This window comes from Zootoca vivipara, chromosome 2 (assembly GCF_965207765.1).
Source record: "Zootoca vivipara chromosome 2, rZooViv2.hap1.1, whole genome shotgun sequence".
In the NCBI taxonomy this organism is placed as follows: Eukaryota; Metazoa; Chordata; class Lepidosauria; order Squamata; family Lacertidae; genus Zootoca; species Zootoca vivipara.
The window spans coordinates 93,682,008-93,706,363 of NC_142584.1; the positions used below are offsets into that span (position 1 = coordinate 93,682,008).

Here is a 24,356-nt window from a genome sequence, read left to right on the forward strand (position 1 = left end):
TTGTGCTTCCTGGTTAGGTTGGCAGCATGGACTTTTGGTAACTGCCCCTTTGCACAGTTCCCTCACACTACCTCTGCTCAAGAGTCGATGCCTTGTCTTGCAAAAGTCAGTTTTTAGATTGCAGAAGAATGCAATTTTTTTTAAAGGATGCATTACCAATATCTGTGGCTAGTAGGCTATTTTGTGCCTGTTTCGTTTGAACAATTTCAGCAGAGGCCCTGGTTTACATGTTTGCCCTCTAAATGTCGGTGGTAGAAGACCTCGACTGAAGGATTGTACCTCCAGGCTGAGAGGTAATGTGCCTCTGACTACCTGTGCTGAAGAACAATGGCAGAAGAGAGCTATGACACACATGTCCTGCTTGAAGCATCTGGTCGGCCACTATAAGAAATAGGATGCTGGACTAGAAAAGCCATTGGTAGGGCACTTCTTCTATTACTATATTCCCCAAAACAAACATATATATATATATATATATATATATATATATATATATATATATATATATATGTAAACTGGCCATGTCCGTTAGTATCCACGTTTCACCAAAACTGCTTGACTGATTGCGTTCAAATTTTGACACAATGCCGCATGCAAATATGAGAGCAAGCCCATACCGTTTTCAAAGACAGATGTCACACCTGGGCCCCTTAAAAAAACCCAAAAGCCCTGTTCCAGAACACACCACTCAGCCAAAAGTGCATGCTGGGGAAAATAACGGAGAAGCAGCTTCTCCATTGGCTGCGGACAATTGGTGACATCACAAAATTCCACAGCAACCAACTGAAAACAGGCCTTTTGCAGCAACAAGGCCCAGTACGGCCCAGCAGACTGAATAGGCCACAGCATTGCCCAGCCGGGAAAACTGACTAGGTTGCACCATTGTCCAGCTGGGGAAACTGACTAGGCCGCAGCATTGCCCAACCGGGAGAACTGACTAGGCCACAGCATTGCCCAGCCGGGACAACTGACTAGGCTGCAACATTGCCCAGCTGGGAAAACTGACTAGGCCGCAGCATTGCCCAGCCGGAAGAACTGACTAGGCCACAGGCAACAACGAACTAAATATGGGCCTTTTACAGGGCCGTACCTTTGGGTAGGATAAATGTGTTGGGGCGGGGGGATTTCACATAACACGCGTGGGTAGGGGTGTCTGGGTTGGGACAGGGCAAAATTTTACAGAACACACGTATTGGGGGGAATGATTGTATGCAAAACGAAGGGGGACTCTGAAGGTGAGGGGACTCTGAAAGGAGACTCTGAAGGTCCATTTAACAGGAAAAGGTCCATTTAACACAGAAAGCCACATCAACGCGTGGCAGGGCCAGCTAGTTGATAATAAAAAGCTCAGAATGCAACCTTTTCAGAAGTATGAGCTGTGTAGCAGGTTTTCTCTTTTGGAGACTTTTTATGCCAAGTTTTCATTCTTATTTTCAAGTTCCAAAGGAATTCAAAGAGATATTTGGGGTGAGGAGCTGAAAGGAACAGGGCTGTGCCGTCTGGGGCTGATGGGAGTTGTAGTTCAAAACATCTGGAGGGCAGCAGCTTAGCAAAGAAGGATCTAAACCAGGCATCCCCAAACTGCGGCCCTCCAGATGTTTTGGCCTACAACTCCCATGATCCCTAGCTAACAGGACCAGTGGTCGGGGAAGATGGGAATTGTAGTCCAAAACATCTGGAGGGCCGAAGTTTGGGGATGCCTGATCTAAGCTTTTTCTGATCTTATCTAAACCATCTGATGAATAGTTTCAGTTCACTCCCAGCAATGCTTCTATATAGATTAGACCAGATCTGCGTATGATAGTCCTTTCCTTACAGAAAAGTAACCTAACAAGCCACCTGCTCCTAATCTGTAATACTGTGTGTGTGTGTGAGAGAGAGAGAGAGAGAGAGAAATTGTGACACAGTGGTGACAATAGAACACTCAGGTAATTTAAGGTTATAATAGTAACCAGTGATAGTAGAATCTGGTTACTGTTATAATTGGTATATAATTTTTACACGAATATTTTATATTTTGGCTGTGGAATCTCCCAGGTTTTCAATTTTAAACTGGACTCCTCAAAAGTGGCATTCTTGTTTCCATTTTGCAGTAACATTAAGCTGTTCAATGCAGGATTTTATCCCGTTGAAATACTATCTATTTAAATTCATTTTAACCTATCTATGTATTAAATTGAATATCCTATTGAGATTTCAATTATGCATGAATATAGTACACTTGTTTGTTACTAAGGTGACTAATGTGTCAAGGTTATGTTGATGCTGTACCATTAAAAATGAAATAATAATACAAAAAAGATGTTGACAAGCTGGAACATGTGCAAAGGAAGGCAACCAAGATGTTCAGGGGTCTGGAAACTAAGCCTTATGGGGAGTGCTTGAAGGAGCTGGGTGTGTTTAGCCTGGAAAAGAGGAGACTGATAATGATACATGATACGATAGCCATGTTCAAATGGCTTAAGAGCTGTCACATGAAGGGAGGAGCATGCTTGTTTTCTCCTGCTCTGGGCGGTAGGACTCAAACCAATGGCTTCAAGTTGCAAGAAAGGCGATTCTGACAAAACATTTGGAAAAACTTTTTGACAGTAAGAGCTGTTCAGCAGTGGAACAGACTCCCACGAGAAGTGGTGAATTCTCCTTCCTTGGAGGTTTTAAAACACAGGTTGGATGGCTATCTGTCATGCAGGCCTTAGCTGAGATACCTGCACTGCAGGGGGTTGGACTAGATGACCCTAGGAGTCTCTTCCAACTCTAAGATTCTATGATTCTTTGAAAAAGAAATAATGTATTGCTAGCTAAAATATTACATCCTATAGAATAAAGTTTGGACAGCATCCTTCAGTTCGGATGTAGTTCTGTGAAATTACCTGTTTCATAGTTTAAATCTAATGTTGTTTTTGCATTACACTGCAAATATATAACTGGGAGGCTATTTTAAGATATATTTATTAAGGGAGTAGGTACAGTTAGACAAATCATTGCAGCCCACATTTACTTCCTTGGCTTTTCCTTTTATAATGTTTCAGTTGATTACTGAATGCAAGTTTCTAACTTTTGCTGGGGTTTATTAGACCCATATTTTTTTATTGAGGCCAATAGTACAGAAAGTGATTTTAATTATTGTAAATATTGTATGAACATATCAAAGGATTGTGAGCTGATCTGTATATCAGAAAAAAATAGCCTTCTTGCACCACTTTAGAAGGCTGATAGAAGATCACTTGTCTAACTCAAAAGAATACTTTGTATAATGAGATCATTTGGAATCTCAATCTTTTAATTTTTTTAAATCTAGAAGTGGTGCTATTCCTGTTTGCCACATAGAATGTAGCTGGATCAGCTTTCTTCTTTGTTTCTGTTCAGGGAAGTTTTTAATGTGTGACATTTTAATGTATTTTTAATCTTTGTTGGAAGCCGCCCAGAGTGGCTGGGGAAACCCAGCCAGATGGACGCGGTACAAATAATAAATTATTATTATTATTATTATTATTATTATTATTATTATTATTATTGTATAAACTCAACTCCTTGTACATCGAAAACTTGATTCATTGGGGAAGCATAGGCTAGCATTCTTTCCACGTCATACTAACTTTACTCAGACATGTGGGGGAACATTTAATCATGCAATCCTCTTCCTATATTCTTCAGTTGTACAGTCCCAGCAGAGTTCTGCCTCTTGTTAAAAAACAAGGCCGGCCCTTTGCTAGAACTGCATCTTAGTCTCACAGAAGCAAGTGAAAAGAGAAAACTGAATAGTTTGACATATAACTCTTCCCAGTAATAATGTTCAGCGCTGCTGAAGATTTAGAGCAGGTTTGATGGCCACTAGCAACGAAGTTGTGCATGGTTGTGAACTTCTTTCTTGACAGAGCTCTGCACACCTCCTTTACAGAGAAATGAATCAAATACTAAGGTATCAATGAGCAGTAGTGCCACAACTGTTGTTTGTGTCCCTGTCATGCAACCATTAAAAGGCACAGGAACCAATTTCCTACCTTTATGGGAACTTTGATGTTGGGCTAGTGAGCTGTCCTCTTACAGTGTCTGCATGAAGCAGATATTGTTGGTGGAAAGGTGCTTTGATAGAAAATTTTAGCAGATAAAATCTCAGATAAAGCAATTAACCTTTTCCATTAAGCTAAGTAAGGGAATATGATTACTGTGAGTGGGGAGGAGGTTGGAAGACATTTTATTAAGTTCTTATCCTCACATTTTTTAAAAAGTAAGTTCACATATTCCACGTCATTCTGGACACTTGGCCCGTTTTTACAAATCTGCTTCATTAAACAACCAAGCCATGGTAGTTTGTGCTGTTATAACATCAGCATTGGCTACTGTCACACATGTGGATATGCTTTTGAAGCAGTCCTGTATTTAAGCTCTCACTCATCTGTTAGCAATGGACAACAAGAAATTCCATGCAGGTGAGGTCATGCAAGAGAGGAAGCAGGCTGGTGGAAGAGGGACCAAGCTCTCCGCTTGGTTCCTGTGCTTCTGTTTCTCCCTTTGGCACCAATGATAATTCCTACTCGCCCGCCCCCACCTCATAGCTGTTTGGATGTGTACATGGTTGTCCTGATCATGGCTGGAAATGCTCCAGTTCCCACATGCTGTGTGCCCAGTCACAATTGGAGGAATCGCTTTCTATAATTGATTCAAGAGAACACACTGTGTGTAGTTGCATACTAAACATTAAGCATAATATGTGGTTTGGCCCTCCATCAATAGGCAGGACAGAATGTTTAAATAAATAAGCAAGTAACATGAAAGCTCTTTTTTAATTTGAGATGTAGTCATTAGTCTAAAAATGTAATTCAAGATTTAACATCTGAGAAATGTGCTGATCTAGTTACATTTCTGCCCTTGAAAATACAGTAGCTGTCAATGATATTGGCTGATATTAAACTACGTTTTGAACTCCTTTCCATTTTTTATCCAGACACCATCTCTATTATGGTAAAATTTGGTAAACTTCATCATAAGCTTTACGGAAATCAAGATACATTATGTCCACAGCATTCCTGTGATGCACCAATCTTGTAAAACTATCAAAGAAGATAAGAGATTTATACTAAAGAAACCCATGCCTGGATATTTGAATTCATTTAAAGTAGCTAGGTGTTCTCTTACCACCTCTTCGTATCTTGGGCTGCAGCTCCCTCCTTGCATAATTTATTCTATTATCACCAGGTTGGGCATCACTTTCCTTTTGGGTGAAGACCAAGGCAAAGTAGGTGTTCCACCTTTTCTCTGTCACCCAATAGCATTTCTCCTTGCTTGCTCTTCCTCTTGCTTTGAACATATCTGAAGAAACCTTCTAAAATTAATTTTAACTTCTCTTGCAAGCCTGAGCTCATTCTGAGCTTTGGCCTGCCTGACCTTCTCTGCCTGTCTGTTGGTTACTTGTGTATACTCCTCCTCTGTGATTTCCCCTTTCCTCCATTTCTTATACATGTCCTTCTTAAATTGCAGATCATATGTAAGCTTCTTATGCAGACACACTGGTTTCTTTAGGTACTTCCCCTAGTCTTGACTTCCCCAAAAGAATCCTGGATACTGTCATTTGTTAAGGGTGCTGAGAGTTGTTATGCCCCTATTTCCTTCCCAAAGCTAAAATTGTGTAGGCAGAGGCTTATATTATATCATTCATTCTACATATTGTGGGAGCTTGACATGCCATAGGGATGGATGAGATTTGGATTCCAAACTTACAGGAAGAATAAGGAATCGGGAAGAAATATTTTTTAATAAAGACTGGGGGAAACTATTGAATATTTGAGAATTTATTGTAAGCAACTTAAAACATTAGCAGAGTTAATGTAAAACGAGCAGTAAAGATAATGAGCAGTAAAGATAACTTACGGAAATTTTAGATAAAATAAATAAGGAATTAATCTGGATATGCAGCAGTAAATATAAAATGGAATGAACCACAGATGGAGGGGAGGGTAAGGCGATTTGAAGTTATTTTCGGTTTTGTTAATTTGTATGTATTGTAAAATGGGAAAATAATAAACTTATTAATAAAATTAATAAAAAAGAGAGATGGATTCCAAAGCATTTTTATACTACAACTTCTGTGTAAGTGAGGAAGTGGTGAATTCAGGCTCACATTTTTTTTGTGTGAATAACTAAATCCCAAATGCTTCCCATATTCTTGAATTTGCTTTTAGTCTGTAATGGACATATTTTTATTTACCACAAATGACATGTTCTCTTTTATCATTACTTTAAAATACAGCTAATATGAAATAAGAAGGGTGGGTTTATTTCGTTTTTTTGGTTTGAAGCACAAGGTACTGCTTAGTGTCACATCCCAATCTCATCCCCAGACATGTGGTTTGTCCAAAGTTACAACACCTCCCACGACGAGAAAAAAGGAGCCCAAAAGCAACGAAGCACACAATTACATGATGAAAAACAATAAAATGTACCTTCTAACACATACCTCCAGTGATTGTATGACTTTATTATAAAAATTAAATGTAATTGCATTTCCAGGCCCTGCATGAAAAAACACCTTACAGAGAAAAGTCTTTGCTTAACTTCAGATTTCCAAAAGGAGCAGCTCACTTGCTGCATAGCTGCCATATCTTAAATGGGATTTGAGAAGTTTCAGTCAGAATAATTGAAAGCCATGGCTCTGAGACATATGAAATAAGTTATTGGAGATGTCTTGAACTTATACCTGTCTATTGTTTTCCTAACAAAGAATACTGGGCAAAGAATGGTTGTGGATACATGAAAAGACAGGCAATGTAGAAGGAGATGCTTTTAGGCGCAGCTGTGGGTCTTACTATGTGCACTGTGACAGGAAGCAGGTGCTTATTCTTGGTGTCCAAGTGGGTTTTTTTTTTTAATAAAAGCTGCCTCTCCCATCTTCACTGGTGAGATGTGAAAGTTTTCTATGAATCAGAACCTATTCATTTCATTAATGATGAGGGTTTTATCATGTCTCCTTTTGACATGATAAAACAGTGCGGCAAGCAGCTAAGGTCCTTGTGATTCCTGTCCTCCATGCGTCTTGTAAAGCCTGAAGCTTAACAAAATGACCTTAACAGATTAGACAACTGGGCCAAAGCAAACAAGATGAATTTTAACAGGGAGAAATGTAAAGTACTACACTTGGGCAAAAAATAATAACAATGAAAGGCACAAATACAGGATGGGTGACACCTGGCTTGAGAGCAGTACATGTGAAAAAGGATCTAGGAGTCTTGGTAGACCACAAACTTGACATGAGTCAACAGTGTGATGCAGCAGCTAAAAAGCCAATGCAATTCTGGGCAACATAAATAGGAGTATAGCATCTAGATCAAAGGAAGTAATAGTACCACTGTATTCTGCTCCTCTGGTCATACCTCACCTGGAATACTGTGTCCAGTTCTGGGCACCATAGTTCAAGGATACTGACAAGCTGGAATGTGTCCAGAGGAGGGCAACCAAAATGGTCAAAGGCCTGGAAACGATGCCTTATGAGGAACGGCTTAGGGAGCTGGGTATTTTTAGCCTGGAGAAGAGAAGGTTAAGGGGTGACATGATAGCCATGTTCAAATATATAAAAGGATGCCATATAGAGGAGGGAGAAAGGTTGTTTTCTGCTGCTCCAGAGAAGCGGACACAGAGCAATGGATTCAAACTACAAGAAAGAAGATTCCACCTAAACATTAGGAAGAACTTCCTGACAGTAAGAGCTGTTCGACAGTGGAATTTGCTGCCAAGGAGTATGGTGGAGTCTCCTTCTTTGGAGGTCTTTAAGCAGAGGCTTGACAGGCATATGTCAAGAATGCTTTGATGGTGTTTCCTGCTTGGCAGGGGGTTGGACTGGATGGCCCTTGTGGTCTCTTCCAACTCTATGATTCTATGATTGAAGAGATAAGCTTGTAAGAACAGTGGGCTGAAAATGTCCACCACATTCGTCAAATCCTTCATCTGTGAAAGTAGGGACCATTTTTGGAGGCTTTTGTGTGGTGGGGGCTTAGCATAATAGATATGAGATGGCATAGAAGAGTGTCAAACTCTCTTTTAAAAAATGCTTTGCCTGTGCTTTCAGTAGTGGCAAACAGACAAAATGTGAGTTTAGCCATTGATCTGTTCCCCGAAAAGAACACTTCTCATAATCTCTGTTGCCTTTTGAAGTGGTGGCTTTCAGCCTTTTTCTTCTTTTTTTAAGAGGAAGAAAAGAGACTTGATTCTTTCCTCTGCCACCTCATACTGTAACTGCTGTGGTAAGTCTCCTTTCTTAGCAACATTTTAAAGAAATAGATGCTCCCCACTGATTATCAAACATGTTCCAGGCCAGCTTTCCCTCAGCCACTGAAAACACCAGAAAATGCTGAAGTGAAAACTGCAGCTTAGAACTAACTTACCAGCCATCACCACAAGTATCTTAAATAGATTGGAAATTAGTACTATTGATACTTGAGGAGGAGAAAGGAAGATCCACAGGCCTAGAAGAGATTCTGATGCCCAGAAGAAGAAAACTACTAAATATGTATGGTGTGAAAGTTTTGAGGGAAAGAATTTGTACACAACTCACGTGGGAGGTGGAGCAAAGGCAGATTCTATATAGAACTGTGGAAAGGAAGAATGACAGGATTGCTCTAATATGCTAGTATCCAGGAGTCGTTGTTAAATAAAATAATTTGCTAATTTGAATGGGATATTACTCTGTAGCAGGAAAGATTGTGGACAGAATCCTGCCCTTCTTTCATGCTAAAGATCCATATTTCATTCCCAAATTAAGAGACTAAGTATCACCACAATACTTTGCTTACCCTTGTGTTCGTTTTCAATCTGCATTTCCTGTTACCAAGCCGGACCGCTTAATCTCACGCTTATCCTTAACTTGCTTTTTATCCTTATCCTTTGCAATTGATATGTTCCTCTTCAATTGACCTCTCCACAAGATCTCCTCAACTGCCTTTCTTTCTGAAGCATACAGCTTTGGATATGATCCATAGTGAATTGCTTACTCTGCAACCAACTGCAGAATTAAACAGATTTATTCTCCTTCATATGAAAACCTCAGGGTTTTTAAAAAGAAAAATGCACTTTGGTATTCAGACATCTAAAATGTGTGGGGCCACATAGTAAAAAATACAAAATAGTTATTGTTTTTCACCTTCAAAAATGTAACTAGTAATAATTTGTTGGAGTTCAATAGGAATTCATTTATTCATTTAGTTTATATAAATATTTACAGGTGCTTTTTGACCCCCACATGGGCCTCCAAAGCAACCCAGAGAACACAATAAGAACAATTAAAAATAAAATAGCCAATTAAAATTTAATCAAATTATTCAGTTATGTGAAGTAAATATACAAGGCCAGAAACAAAAGCTAAAATAGAATATTTTCATTTTAATAGTGCTTCACAATCTCTCTTATTTTAGTGTGACTTCTAAGGAATGGGAACTAGGTGCAACTAAGTTACAGCACAATATTATGCAAGACTACTCAGAAGTAATGCATTTAATTAGGCTTCCCCTTACATTTGTGGATATAGAATTGCACACTTACCTGGGAGCTAGCGTCATTCAAAACTACGTGATAGCTTATAAGTAAACATACACAGCAGGACTGGGAAACCCCTTTGGCTCTGCGCGGTCAGATCTTTTTCTTTTTCTCCCACTGTGAGGCAAACCTTGACAGGTGGGTTGCCTCATCCAATTGTCAAAATACCTTGTGTGGGGTTCTGAAGCACCACATTGCCTGCCCTGTGCTTGCTGATTCCTTCCTGCTTGCAGCCAGTTCCTACAAAAGGCATGTTTCTTTCTCCCCTCTCCATCAGCTCACAGGGAGGTGAGAAAGAAGCAAGCGACCAAGGTAGAATTGAAGCCTATCCTCCTGCCCGTCAGCTGATGTCACAAGTGACAGGTGAGCTTGGTTGGGAAAAATGACATGTCAGCCCAAATTTGATCCCTGGCACGCCCAGGCTCCCCACCCCTGATGTATAGGGTTTTATTGTTAGTCCATTGTGTTTTTGTGCATGGCTGTATATACATATATGATCACATACATGATTTTCAAATTGCTGGCAAGCTTTTTTTTTTTTTTTAGAAGCGGTGGATAAATTTTATGGCAGATAGGTCATAGGTGGACAGTGAATTGTAGCAATGGGTAGTGTCAGGGGGTACTCCCTACAGGGACCCTCTCCCAGTCATCCTGACCAGCACTTTGCCCAGTGACAGCGCTAGCAGCGGGGCAGGAGGAGGGAATGAGGAATGGAGCGGAGTGGAGAGGGGGCTCCAAGACGTGTCAGAGCCTCGGCACCGACCCAGCTGGCCAGAGGAGGAAGGACAGCGCAGCAAGGTGTCGGAGCCTCTGCAACGCTCCAGCCAAAGGACGGGAGAAGACACACAGCCCCTTCTGGCACCCGCGTTGGGTCATGCACCCAGACGTAGGGCAAGGGGGCGGCGTTTTGGGGTTCCCAGGCTATTATGCTGGCGCAAAAGCAGACAAGCGCCATTGCCGGGTTCTGAATCAGACTAGGCAGACATGTTTTCTGATGTTTCTGCACTGTAAATAATATGCACAATAAAGCTCTTAAAGACAAGGCAGATTGGAGCGTCTTTACTCGAGAGTAGCTGCAACAATCCCCTGACAGGTAGCAACATAGCTGCCTTTTTTACATTAATATATAAGTACTGCCAATGTTATTCAGTAGTTCCCAGCCATTCTGTTGTCTGGTAGAGTCCAGGAAAGGAGTAAAATTGGATTAGCATTGATAATGCATTAAACCAGCCTATTAATATCGACGAGCTGTCAGTGTTGTTATAATGCTATTGTAGTAACCTGAGTAAACTGGTAACATTTTTATACAGCAACATAGTAATCTCAAAATTATCAGGCCACAAAGGTGATCTTTGTTTTGATCCTTCCATCTTCACCCAATTTCCTTCGTAATCTTGCCACCCTTACGTATTTGCTCCCATCCCTTTATTTATTTATTTATTTAACCTTACTGACATTCCTCCCCTACCCACCCACACAGATCCCAAGGCAGCGCTTTCAGAATGTTTAATAGCAGTACTTAGCATTTATATGCTGCTTTCAAAGTGCTTCACATATATTACCTCAGTGATTTTATAAAGCAGGTGTTACTTCCATATTGTATATAGAGGATGGAGGCCAAGAGATGATAGCTTATTGGAGACTATTTAAGCTGCAATTCTGTATGCATTTTCCTGTGAGTAAGTCCTTTTCAACTCAGCGGAGCTTACTTCTGAGTAGATGTGCATAGGCAGGCTGGCATAATGAATTCATATACGAGGCAAGATTTGAACTGATGGCTTCCCAGCTATCAGGTTATACTCTTAGCCATGTGGTAGGAGATAGTGGGGTTGGGTGGCAGCGATCCCGCTGGTAAATTTGCACTGCACTGACCTTGCCACTGCCTGGACCCTATCGTCCCAGTATGGCAGCAGCAACACAGGCAATTGTGGAGGCCTGGTGAATGCAAACACTCCCACCTGCTATCTGTTACTATCCATGCCACTCAAAACCTACAAAAATTACTGGGACCAAATTATTTAGCTCAGTCCTGGTCAAAATAGATTTTTGTTTCTTTTGAGAACACTTCTCAAAGTTCCCCTGGGGGCCCCTTCCAACTCTACAATTCTATGATTTAATGGAAATTCCTGAGATCAACAGATGACCTTTGCTGTGTTCTCCTTAATTCTTTACCATCTGTTTGTCAAACTGATGACCACTGAATTAAGAGGCATCTCGGGCAGGATGCTATGGGCTGTAGAAAAGGGTGAAGTAGGTATTTTCTCCAGTGCTTCTCTCCAGTTTCCTTATGAAAATTGGTTGCAAATGGGAAATGAAAAAAGGGCCGCTTTTTCATTGCCAGAAAAGGCCATTGAAGTAAGGGATTACTTAATTCAAAAGAAATCTGTACAAAGATTAGGAAGCCGCCTTATACAGAGTCAGATCATTGGTCCATCTACCTCAGGGCAGGGTTGGAGAATTATATAGTAGAAATGGTGCAAAAAAGGAAAGGTATAGCTATATTGTGCTGCAAACAACCCTTTCACATTTTAACAAGCATTTTTAGAAGAAAAAAGTTAGATGAAGATTAAGCGATGTCCTATCATTCGAATAAACCTGCTCACTGGAGCTAAAGTTATTTGTTAAATGGTGTAAAAACTATGAATTATGTAATGATGATTACTATGATCAACAATCACAGATAAGTTGATTGCTGTGCAGTTGGTTTTTATTAATGATTATTATGTGTGTGGGTTTTTTGTTTAGATTTTTAACTCACCGTGTCTCAAGGTGGGTCAGAGCTGGAAACTGCATAATATAATATTTAATCAGGGGAAAATATAAATATAAATCTATATCATCTATCTATCTATCTATCTATCTATCTATCTATCTATCTATCTATCTATCTATCATCTATCTATCTATCTAAACATTTAAAGAGGATGGTTGTCACCCACTACATATAAGCATAATTTGCTTATATGTGTTTTGTAGAGGGACCACATAGACAGGGCTTCCATGAACTGTTTTCATTCTGAGCATAGATTCCTGAAGCCTTTGGAACTGTTGATGCCTTCTCACTACACAGGTAAAGCAGTTGCAAATCTGTTTCATCCTTCATGGCTCTCAAATAATAAAATCATAATCCTTCATATTGTAGTTTTGTGAAAGGGCTAGAGGAACACCATTCAAAAATTCAGAGCATCGTCACAGAAGAAAATATTTACAGGGTTTTGAGTTGTCAGAAACCGTTTGGTGAGAACTAGAACTGCTGTTCACTCCCCTTGCTATAATTGTATGCAGTGCGCTAGCTGGGCATATCTTGAGACTGGTACAACAGCAGTAGTATATGCTGATGGTATCTAGCTGCACATCTTGTTAATGATGATGGCTGTTATAATGACCATCTTCATTGTTCTAACATAATGCTGAGTTAAGTTTGATGCAAGATTTTAGCAGCTGTAGTGCATTCACCTGCCAGGCTGGAACACCCAGCCTGGAGGGCCCTACCCCCAACCTCACTGCTTCCTCTTCTCATTGCATCCTGATTCCACTAACACTTCCGGGAGGGTGCCACACTTCTCCCCTCCTCTGCACAGCTGCTGGTTTTTAGCCAGGCCTAAGTGATGTCGAATAGAGGAAAACAGCCAAATAATGATTTGAAGGTAGCCTCTGAGCTGGTTAGGACATTATGTTTAGTTGATGTGAAAACTAAGCCCCACTGAATTCAGTAGGACTTTGGAGTACACATGCATAGGATGGATTGCACTGTTAATGTTTCCATTCAGTGTTGGGGCACCTATGACTCCACAGATGTTGGACTCCAGCTCTCATCAATGCAGCCAGGGCTGTCTTACCCAGGGCTCCGGGCTCTCAGGGGCGCCAGGCCGAGAGTCCAGGGCCTGAGAGTTGAGTCCGAGGAAGAGCCCGGCCATCGGTTGGAGCACCCTGCCGGGCTTTTCTGCTGTGGGCGGCCCTGTGCCATGAGTTTGGGAGCAACCAAGCCAGCAAGACGCTGAGGCGGCCGGCCGGCTCCATCCGCCTACACGCCTGGGACTGGGCAACCTGGGGGGGCCCCCCGCTGGGCATATCTTTGCACCCTGGCACTGCATGTGCTTAAGACAGCCCTGAATGCAGGCCAGCATGGCCAACAGCCAGGGAATGACAGGAGTTGCTACACAACATCTGGAGGGCCACAGATCCCCCACCACAGTTGGATCAATGCACGCAAATAACGACCAAGGAGATATTGCTAGCCAGCTTCCCACCTGTTTGGCCGATAGCTGATTTTGCCACAAGAACTCTCAATCTAATCAGACTCTACCACCCAGCAGAATTGCTCTTTCTGATTGGTAACGGGACAGTTTTTTTTAGAGGGTAAGAATATCTTTAATGCCTCTCTAACAGCACACTAGGTGTACATAGAATTATTATTCAGATCAATGGATCTCACCTGAATTCATAAGATGTTACTTTAATATTGTGATTTTAACTATTGTAAGCCACCTTAAATAACACACATATATTAGAAAGGTGTGGGGTGTAATTCCTCGTATAAATAAATAGTTAGCAGTCAGAACACCATAAATTACTTGTATTCATAAACATCCCTTATCTTCTCATTTTGAAATTACTAATAAGAAGCCCAGGGTTGTAAATGTATGTCCCCTGTTTATATTTATAGGGCTATCGAGTTTGTTCTAATGAATGCATCACAATCTTTAACACACGCCTTTCCAACTAACACCCAGGACATTAAGAGACCTTTTCCAAGCTATAAAAATATATTTATTCATTAAATTTTCACTCAACAGAAATGTCAGATTAGTAACATGGCATTTTTTGTATGGCATCAAAAATAATAAAAAATTTAAATCCACTCATGTCTCCTGGTTGCACTTCTGTGTCACATGAGGACAATATAAGAATTTTGATTGGAGCCAAACACATGATGGTTTATACCAAGAGGCAAAAGTTTCCTTTCCTTTGTGGAAAATGTTGATATAGGGACACTGTCAAACTAGCAGTTTCTCTCATCAGGTCAAAGTAGTGCAGCTTCCAGTGCCAATTGTTGTTGAATAGTCCTAATCGGTTGGGAAGGTGTCATTAGTTTTAGTATCCCTAGTGCTATGGTTCTCATGTAAGGCTAAACCATGGTGCTGACCTTTAAAGCCCTAAATGGCCTCGGTGCAGTATACCTGAAGGAGCGTCTCCACCCCCATCGTTCTGCCTGGACACTGAGGTCCAGCACCGAGGGCCTTCTGGCAGTTCCCTCGTTGCAAGAAGCCAAGTTGCAGGGAACCAGGCAGAGGGCCTTCTTGGTAGTGGCACCCGCCCTATGGAACGCCCTCCCATCAGGTGTCAAAGAGAAAAACAGCTACCAGATTTTTAGAAGACATCTGAATACATCTCCCCTGTTTAGGGAGGCTTTTAATGTTTAATAGATTACTGTATTTTATTTTTCTGTTGGAAGCTGCCCAGAGTGGCTGGGGAAACCCAGCCAGATGGGCGGGCTATAAATAATAAATTATTATTATTACATGCATGAATAGGTAGCCCAAGAGAAGCCTCAGGTTCATGTGCTTCACCTCCCCCTGACCACATGAACGAGAAAGCTTTATTAGGATTTAGTTTCACTTTTCACAAAAGCATGAGTTGCTGTTTAGTTTGAACCAGATGTTAAGGTTTAAAACAAATTCTTATTACAGTAATACCTCCATGAATGTCCTCCTTGTCTAGAGTCCATTCTGGCGAACATCCGCAGCAAACCCGGAAGTACTGGAACGGGTTGCTTCCAGGTTTGCCGCTCGTGCATGCGCAGAAGCGCTAAATTGTGCTGTGCGCAGAAGTGTAAACCGCTCCGTGCGTATGTGCAGACGTGGCACTTTGCCCTGCATCCTTTTCAGCTAGTGGCCAGGGCTCCGGGACGGATCCCAGCTGCAAAACGAGGTACGACTGTAGTTAAACAAGTGAGGTTAATAAACCATATTTTGAAGTTAGCTTGCTAAGAATCTAACCAGAGTGTATTTTAAACTACAATTTCTTGTTCGTATGTCATGACAAATGAACATTAGTGGAAACTCTACAATCTGGTAAAGACCTCGCCATGGAAAGAAAAGGAAGCCAAAGCGTAATTCAGGCATGTTCCTGCTTGTGCACTTCATGCTAAACCATGGTTTAGGTTGAACATCATGTACAAGCGCAGCCACACTTTGAATTACTTCCTATTCAGTGCTGGACATGTCAGGAGAGTTCTGTCTGCCTGCTTAGCTATCTCTTGCATCCTTCCTAATTTTGGACTTGATGGAACATAACGTTTACCAATAATGTTAACAATCATAGATAAAATCTGTAAAGATTAGGAAAGCCATTTATAATATTTCATCTTAGCTCTGTTCTTAAATTAATAAGATTTGCATCTGCACTCACATCTACAGTCTTCATCTGTTGGTGAGGCCACTACCCAATAGCAGGATTATTAGTCCATCTTAAAAAGTCAGGAAGGGGAATTGTAAGGCTACACAAATCGGAGAGGCCCCCTGAAAACAGGTGCAATGCTTGAAACTATTTTAAACTTTGGGTGAACATTTATTGATTTCAGGCTCCTGGCATTTTGTTAAGCTTAAAGTAAAAAATTCTGCATGGAGTTTAAAAATAAGCAGGATATCGGATTTCTGAAATCCACATCTTTGAACTTATGTTAATTGCTTTGTAATATACTTAGAACAAATGCTTCTTGGTAGCTTAGCAAGCTGCATTTAACCCGTGAGATAAAATTTAAACCAGCCCACCTGCTCTAGCATATTTTTATTAATGTGTGGCATAATGCCATATGGTCCATGCTAGAGGTCCTCCAAAATATATTGCTAACTTTATAGTTAAGCAATCAAGCAAATCCAGATCTGCTGTTGCCAACTCGACACATTTCATGTGATTTCTTGTCAATATTTATTTATTTAAAATATTTTAAGTTTCCTTTTAGAACTAAGCTCTCACATGTTTGCTTCCAAAAAAATAGAACACAAAATAATCCATCAACATTGAAATCTAACCATTGACACTAACAAACACCAAGGGGCAGCAATAAATTCAACAGTATTGATAGCATTTAGAAAACAGTTATTTCATTTGAAAATGCATTCTTATACGTTTTGAATTTGTTATGCAATAAATGGGGCCAAAACAGCCTTTTTAGCCAGTGTGTAGATTCATATGTCACATCACCAAGTCATCAGATCAAGCCTTAAGAATTTGTACAACCATCTGCATTCCTTGTCTTCTGTCCCATGCAAATGTCCACCTCTCTTTGGTGGTTACTGATAAGGTTTTTGTGACATGCCTTCACCGAGTGTAACTGCAGTTTACTCTCAAACTAGAGATTGAAACCAGCTAAACTATTTTATGATAATTCTGGCATCACAGTAAATCATAGTTCACTGATAATCACAAAAAATATGTGGTAAATGCATGGACTGAGGGGGGAGGAAGAATGCACAAACCTGTGAGGTACTCTAAATAACAAAATAATGCTTTTTGTGGTTGGTTGCAGTTGATGTCTGAAACAGGCCTTTGCAACTCTTGAGTATAATCAGTTTTAATTTAGAGAATCTGTGGCCAGAAGTATTTAATAATCTTCCACTGTCCTCTAAAAAAAGACCCCTATAAAATGTTTAATTGAGTTCAACCATATTCTGAGAAATTAAACACATATCCATTTCTTTTTCTTGTTTGACATAGCTTCAGCAAAACAAACATGGCAGTTAAGAATTAACAGATGGAAGTGTGAACCCTTCACAGTACTTGAAGCATTGCTCAAGAGTATTTGATCAATGCAGATTCAAAAACATTTCCCAACATAATATCTGTCGAATTCATGTTATTCAAGGTCAGTTTGGCCTTTAATTTTTCATGGGTAACGTAGATGTTAGGAGCCCATGCATACCTGTTAAAAATGAGAGGTGAAAATTGCTGACACACAGTTCTTGCTTTAGGACACATCTCTGATAGCTGCTGAGAAGAGATACCCAGGTTAGCAATTCACTCTTTGCTTGTAACAGTTAGACAATGATGAGAGGGATGCATCTGAAATACCTGCTGAAAAGTGAGATCTAAATCCTACTGGCCTGTGCAGTTTTGGGTCCAAATAATAGATGGTTTTGTGAGATTTAGAAGAAGTGATGAGCGGATCCCCTGTCTCCTTCCAATCAACACCGGGAATAATTTGGGGGAGCGGATTATTTTACTGAATGACTTCTAGATATTTGGCAAAATGATATGGGCTCTTAGTTGGCACTGGTGTTATTACATACTGTCAGGGGACAGAAAAGTCTCAGCAGAAGGACAGCTTCCTTGGGTTAGCATCTTCACTGTCTTGCCCGCCCCTGGATCTACCTGCAGTTTTGTGAGCCCCACCCTCCAGAGTGAAGAGCCAGAAGCCTCGACATTGTCATCAGATATCAGGGCCGGAAAGAAATGCCATACAAGTTCCATTCCTAGGATAACTTGGGAAGTGGACCCACACTCCTGGCCTCGCCTCTGAGCCTGAGAAACCTTACTGATGCCCACACATTGAGTATGGATTTTTGCAAAAGAGAAGTCTACGTGTGTAAACTTACATGGAAGCTGAAACACACTGCAGTCAACCGTTTTGGCTCTTGGGAAAGCTACATGCGTAGAGGTTGAAGTATAGGTCTCTCTCTGCAGATGTCCATGCTGAATGTATGGATGTCAGAGGCAGGGCAAGGAAGCTACGTAAGCTCAGGGGTATGGCTAGTGGTGTGGTCCTGCTACGCAGTAATTACACCCTCATGTACCCGTAATATCTTCCGTTGTATCTTTTGTGATAAGTTATAACCATTGCCAGGCACCTTCGTAACAATTCCTGGCAGACAACTGGGTGATAAATAATACTGCGGCATCCTGACATGAGCCCCACTGTTGTTTTCATCACATTTTTGCATGTGGTGGCAGAGGCGAGAGCTCAGAACGGACAGTGTAATAAGGTCTTAATTGGGCCATAGGGTCTGTCACAAACTTCTAAAGATGGTAAGCATCTTAGGGTGTGTGTGTAGTTTTTGCGATCCACAGCATTTCTGGATGCTGTGGCAAACATACACAGCAGTGCCCTGAGGTTCCTGTTGTCGCTGGATACTACTTTGCATGTTTGCAGCAGCACCTATGAACTCCAAAAACCCTGGATGCTGCAGAGCATAACCGTAGAAGCATCTAAGGCTTATTACTGCAACAGAGCTCTGGCACTTTCCATGTCGCCCCGTTGCCAAGGAATTATTGGAAAAGGAACGGGAGATGGAGAAGGGCACTATGTAAGTATGTGTCAAAACAAACCCATTTAGGATTGGCCCAAACTCCAGGGAGGTTTGGATCCGATCCTAAGTGGATCTGGGAAGGGCAGACCTGGTGTCTGACCCCCACCATACCATTTTTAGACACCATCCCATAGCTTGTTTCTGTGTCCTATAGACACGCAGCTATTCTATTTTAAGAGCACATACAGTAGTATTTTCTACCAGCTCACAGCCAGATTGTCATGCTTGGAAGTGAAATTTGTTCAAGGAATCTAGCTTTTTTTCCCCCCTCTTAGGAATTGCCTCTGGTCTCTCTCCAATTATTTTGTATGCCAACTATGTGAGAAACTCTGTAGAAGATGCCTGCCACTGTGGGTTGAATGTCTAGGCAGGCTTGAAGAGCTACACTAAGGGCTGGAAAATGAAGTACAAATCATCTACACTCCGGGTGGCTGCAGCACCTTATTGGGATTGCATTTATCTAGCAGCATTAAACTGTTGCAGAAATTTTGCATCCCCATAGCTTTTGATCTCTAAATTACACGTCTTAACAAACCCTATGTCTTAACAATACAGCTTAAACGAAGAAAACAGATGTCAGTGGCATGACATCTGTGATGCCAATAGGGAGAATGCAGCCTTGCCAAGATGTTCTGTGGTTTGAATTTTCATACAGCCAATGTTTCTTACACAGACTCCACATACTGTACTCTGAATCCCAGATCTGGATCTAAGATGTGGTGCTGCTGAATGTCTGGAACTAACGGCTGACCAGGCGCTGTGGTCTAAACCACTAAGCCCTTGGGCTTGCCAGTTCGAAGGTTGGTGGTTCAAATATGAATGACGGGGTGAGCTCCCGTTGCTCTGTCCTAGCTTTTGCCAACCTAGCCGTTCAAAAGCATACCAGTGCAAGTAAATAAATAGGTACCACTGCGGTGGAAGGGTAAATGGCGTTTCCATGTGCTCTAGCTTCCATCACGGTGTTCCGTTGTAAAGCTGTTTAGTCATGGTGTCTGCAATAAAACACGAGTTTCCTCGGCCTGAAAGCAAGATGAGCGCCGCACCCCATAGTCGCCTTTCACTGTCCAGGGGTCCTTTACCATTTTACCTTTACATTGATTGCTTATTACATTGATTGCCTAGGTATTGATTGCCTATTACATGCTGATAACAAGTAGCTGATTGTCCCTGTCAGCCAGCTACAGCTCTCTGCCCTGAGAGACTTGCAGTGTTAATTGTGGCATGGGAAACAACAGAGGAAGCAGGGCATAAATAGGGAGCATATTTTATTTTACAGTGTGCACATTCAAAATTATCCACTGGTTTATCCACTGGGTTAATACTGCAGCGTAGGTGTAGGGGTGGGTTTCTATGAACCAGGGGGATATCTTCCTTAGATTTCAAATATGTAACTCCTACTCAGAAGTATGCACTTTTCCTCAGGAATTTGTTGTTGTTTAGTCGTTTAGTCGTGTCCGACTCTTCGTGACCCCATGGACCAGAGCACGCCAGGCACTCCTGTCTTGCACTGTCTCTTTTATTGTTTAAAATTAACATGCGCACATACTTTGTTCAGAATGTTGATAATTTTTTCTAGCCTCCAAGGAGACCCACTTCTTACTCATATCCTCTACTGTAAACTTAGAACTAGCCAGCCAAGTCCAATGAATCCTGTGGTTATAGGACAGAAAATGCCTCAACAGAGGACATAGTGGTAAGCCATTAACTATGATTAGGAAAATTAGCCAGTGCACAAGGTGTGTGCTAGCTGGTGCATGTAGCCCCAGGACTCCTGCTCTTCCAGTGGGGAAACAAATCACAGAGCATCTCTGGCTTAATGTTATGCCTGAACTAGCACTCATGGCTTGTGTATTCAAAGTAAGCAGTGACTGGGAACCCAAGAACTAGCCTTCTGCTGGAGGAAGGGAGGCATGAAGTGAGAGAACTCAGCGTTCAGCCCCTACACAGGCCAGTTTGCTTAACAAAAGTTAATGGCTTATTGTTACCTCTGAATGCAGTCAGTGTGTAAACTAACTTGCTTGCTTCCGTGCTATTTCTCGTTCTGTTCTCGAATGGAAGACATCTCACATACAGATATATTCTATGTACTTTCTCAGCAGCCATTGTGAACCCTGTTTGCTGATTTATATGTGGCTTTTAAAAGTCTCATAACCTGGGTTGAAGTTCTTATTTTTTTACCTTTGTGATATGTAGTGTTTTTACAAAAAGGTGTCAGGTTGGGGACATGTCAACCCTGGACCATGGGAATAAGTGTGCTTCTCTAAGTACAGGGGATTTTCAGGAAGGTGTTGTTTGAAGTTAGCCATTTTTTAAATATTTCCACAAGCATTTCTTGAGTCAAAATATATAGTTGCTGTGATAGATACATCTAAACACTGTAATCGGATTACAATGTGAGTAAAAATAGGTAGAACTCCCCTTTTCTTCTTTGTCTGTTTCTTTCTTTTGCACAATAAACCCCTAAAAGATTCTGCTGCCTTGCTAATAAAATTCACATTTCTTTTATGAGCTTGGCTTATTTTAATGAACATTTTACATTTACCGTGCTACATTAGCAAAGTGTCTCCTGATTTTATGTAACAAAGGTTTACATAGTGGTTTTCAGATTACTTTCTATACCCCTCAAAGCTCTTAAAATGCAGTATTTCAGTCAACAATTATCAACCCAAGATGGTGATGCCGTTGCCGCATTAAAAAGACAGAGGCCTGCTAAGTATCTTTTAGGGAGCTGTAATAGAATGTAATTGTTGGAAAAGAGAGTTTGTTCTCACAAGGAGCAAGAATAAGGAATCCCTACCAGCTCATCAGTCCTGAGTTATTTTACAGTAGTAAAACTAGATGCTTGCTTTGTCAAACACCATTGGAGTTAGCAAAGTAGGCTATACCGTGTTGTATTATTGACTAATGGCCCTTACTTGAATGCTGTAACAAGTTAGAAAGATTAAAAGCCATACCACTGTAATAAGACTTCTGTCTTAGACAATACTTAGAAGGATGTTCTGATGTAGCTTACATTTTGCATTGCACTGCAGGGCAATTACAGCTTTCCCCGTATCATAATTTTCGGATAGAAGTTCCTGGCAACGACCCATTCCAGAGCGATTTTCATTTATGAGCTTTACTCGTGACCTGCCTTTTCCAGTTCCCAAATCCCTCTTTGATCTCTTCATACCCTCTTCCAAAATGTTTTTTTGGCCATTCTTCATTAGGCCTGGGTGATTTATTGATACATCTCCCAGGACCGGTGTGAGGGCCAGAGCACAATGACGCCTTCAACCCAGTGGCATATTGCAGGTGGGGCTTGACTGTGCGTGGCACCCTCTGCCACCAGCCCCTGGCACGCGGAGAAACAAGCTGCATTGGGTGCTGGGGTGAAACCACTGCTTCTCCTGCTGAGGGTGCTGAGAAAGAAGCAGGTTGACAAACTGATGTGGAAAACGCATGTACTGTACGTCAACCACTGCCATACTCACAGAGAGACACCGTTTGCACCCCCTTTTCTCTGTTCGGAAGGGAAGGGAAGGTGGTTGTCCAATCCTGAGATCCAGTGAAATCTGGGCATGCTCAGTGTGGTAGAGTTTAAGGCTCCAGTGGTGTCCAAACTGTTTTCAAAGAGGGCCAGATTTGATGAAGTGAAGGGCCATGAGGGCTGATCAAAGGGCCAACCCAAAAAGTTGTTGACCCTTTTTAGGGTTGATTTTGCCCCAAAGTTGTTGAGCTTTTGGGGGGATTGAAATTGTTGAGGTTTTTTTTTTTTAGAATTTCACCAGATTAAACTGACTGGCAGGCTGGATTAGGCCCCCGAAACGCACTTTGGACATGCCTGGTTTAAGCCATTGAAAACAGGAATTGAACAGGAAGAGCAAGCAGTCCCTTGTGCACTGTGGCTATTTGAGGGGATATTTACTGAGAACTTCCGTGGACACCATAGGAAGTGTCGGTGGGCCCACGGGAACCACAATGGCCACCCATGTGCTAGGCCCTTATCCCAGGCCCCCTGAAGAGGTAAGTGCTTATCTCATGCTCAATATCTTGTTTTACCTGTTGGGCAAGTCTTTAGCATGGTACATAGGCAAACAGATTCTTCTTACACACACAGTATGCTTCCTTCTCTGTGTATTTTTCATTTTGATATGACATTTCCTACATCTATTCACCCACAATCATTGCAGGGAGGAAGCGATTTCATTGTCGTATGCCAGTGTTACAACACAGCGGTGGTAGCAACAGCGCTAGTACCTGAAGGGGGAAAAAAAACTCTCAAGAAGTGGTTATTGCCAAAGTGATCCTTCACGATTGCTGTAGAACAGTTTATCAAAAAGTGCAGTACAGTACAGGTACTTGGGCCTTTCACCTCCTCTTGCTGGCTCCATCATCTGTAGGTCTTTAAGACATTCTCTCCCAACCAGCGTGCCAGTTTTGAATTTAATACAGCCTTAGCAGGAATCATATCCCCTTTTCTTCATCCTGCTGGAGCAAAGCTTTTCCTGCTGCTTAAAACTGTAATTTTGGATAAAAGGATATGTAATAACTTCAAAAAAAATGTGAGAAGATCTTCTGTTAATACAGGATAAACTCCCTTTAACTTCAGAAAGCTTAAAGTCAAATTTGGCAGAGCTTACAAGGGTGGTATATATGGAGGCTGGATTGTAGTAACCACCAATATATCCAGGGGAGGGGAAAAAAGTTTTTATCTGTTTTGGATTATGTTAGACGTCTGCTGGGCTGCCCTGTCTTATTCTGCACATGCCTGGCAGGTACGAGGCAAGGGTTCCCCTGGTGTTACTTTCTAGAGGGCTTCAGTATATGAATTTGGCCTTTTACAATCTCTGACTCTTCCTCCTCCACCACCTCTGTGTTGTGTGTTACATTGGTATAAAATGTGGTAACATTTTCTAAAGAATAACTCCGGGCAATAAGTCTTATTTCAAGATTGTAACTAAGACCAAGAGCTATCGTTTGTTTCTGTTATTTCACCCTTTAAGGAAATAAAATAAAATAAAATAAACCAATAATGCCTAACTGAAGCATGATTCAACCAATTGTCTTCTAATTTTTATTTTTAAATGTGTGTGTGTGTGTGTGTGTGTGTGTGTGTGTGTGTGTGTGTCGGTTAAATGTTGTAATGAAAGGGGAGCTGTTGCTGTTGTTGTTGTTGTTTAATGCTGGAACCTGATTTTGAATTCTTCTAAAACAAAATAATTGGGATTACTTTAGAAATCAGAATAAAACCCATCTGCAATTGAAGTTTCGTGATCTATAGTAAGATTGCATAAGGGCACAGAATGAGGCATCTGATTAATTATGGGTTTTTTCCGGCTTTTTTGGCATTCTGTTTATGACAATTACACGACTTTATTAACTCTCTGGAAGAAAGCAGTGTTACAGGATGAGAAGCGACTTCCTTCATCTGTTACCCCGTAGGTAATTTTTGTGCTTTTTCCAATATTTAAGTGCCTCTTAACTGCTTGCTGTCCATCTGTATACCATTCATAGTACTGTAAACTAGTATATGTAGCATGACCT

At 41.2% G+C, this 24,356-nt stretch overlaps 1 protein-coding gene across 30 annotated transcripts in view; it reads left to right on the plus strand.

The window, feature by feature from the left end:
- FOXP1 (forkhead box P1) overlaps positions 1 to 24,356 on the plus strand; it is a 544,444-nt gene that overhangs the window by 86,498 nt on the left and 433,590 nt on the right. For 9 of the 30 annotated variants that reach the window (XM_088662392.1, XM_088662401.1, XM_088662409.1 and 6 more), the window contains one exon: positions 9,800 to 9,885. The exons of 18 other annotated variants lie outside the window; for them this stretch is intronic. The gene's annotated coding sequence lies outside the window, so the exon portion shown is untranslated. Of the gene's footprint in view, positions 1 to 5,196; positions 5,237 to 9,799; positions 9,886 to 24,356 lie in introns of all 30 variants that reach the window. 3 more of the 30 variants (XM_088662396.1, XM_088662395.1, XM_088662389.1) reach the window with 2 other exon arrangements.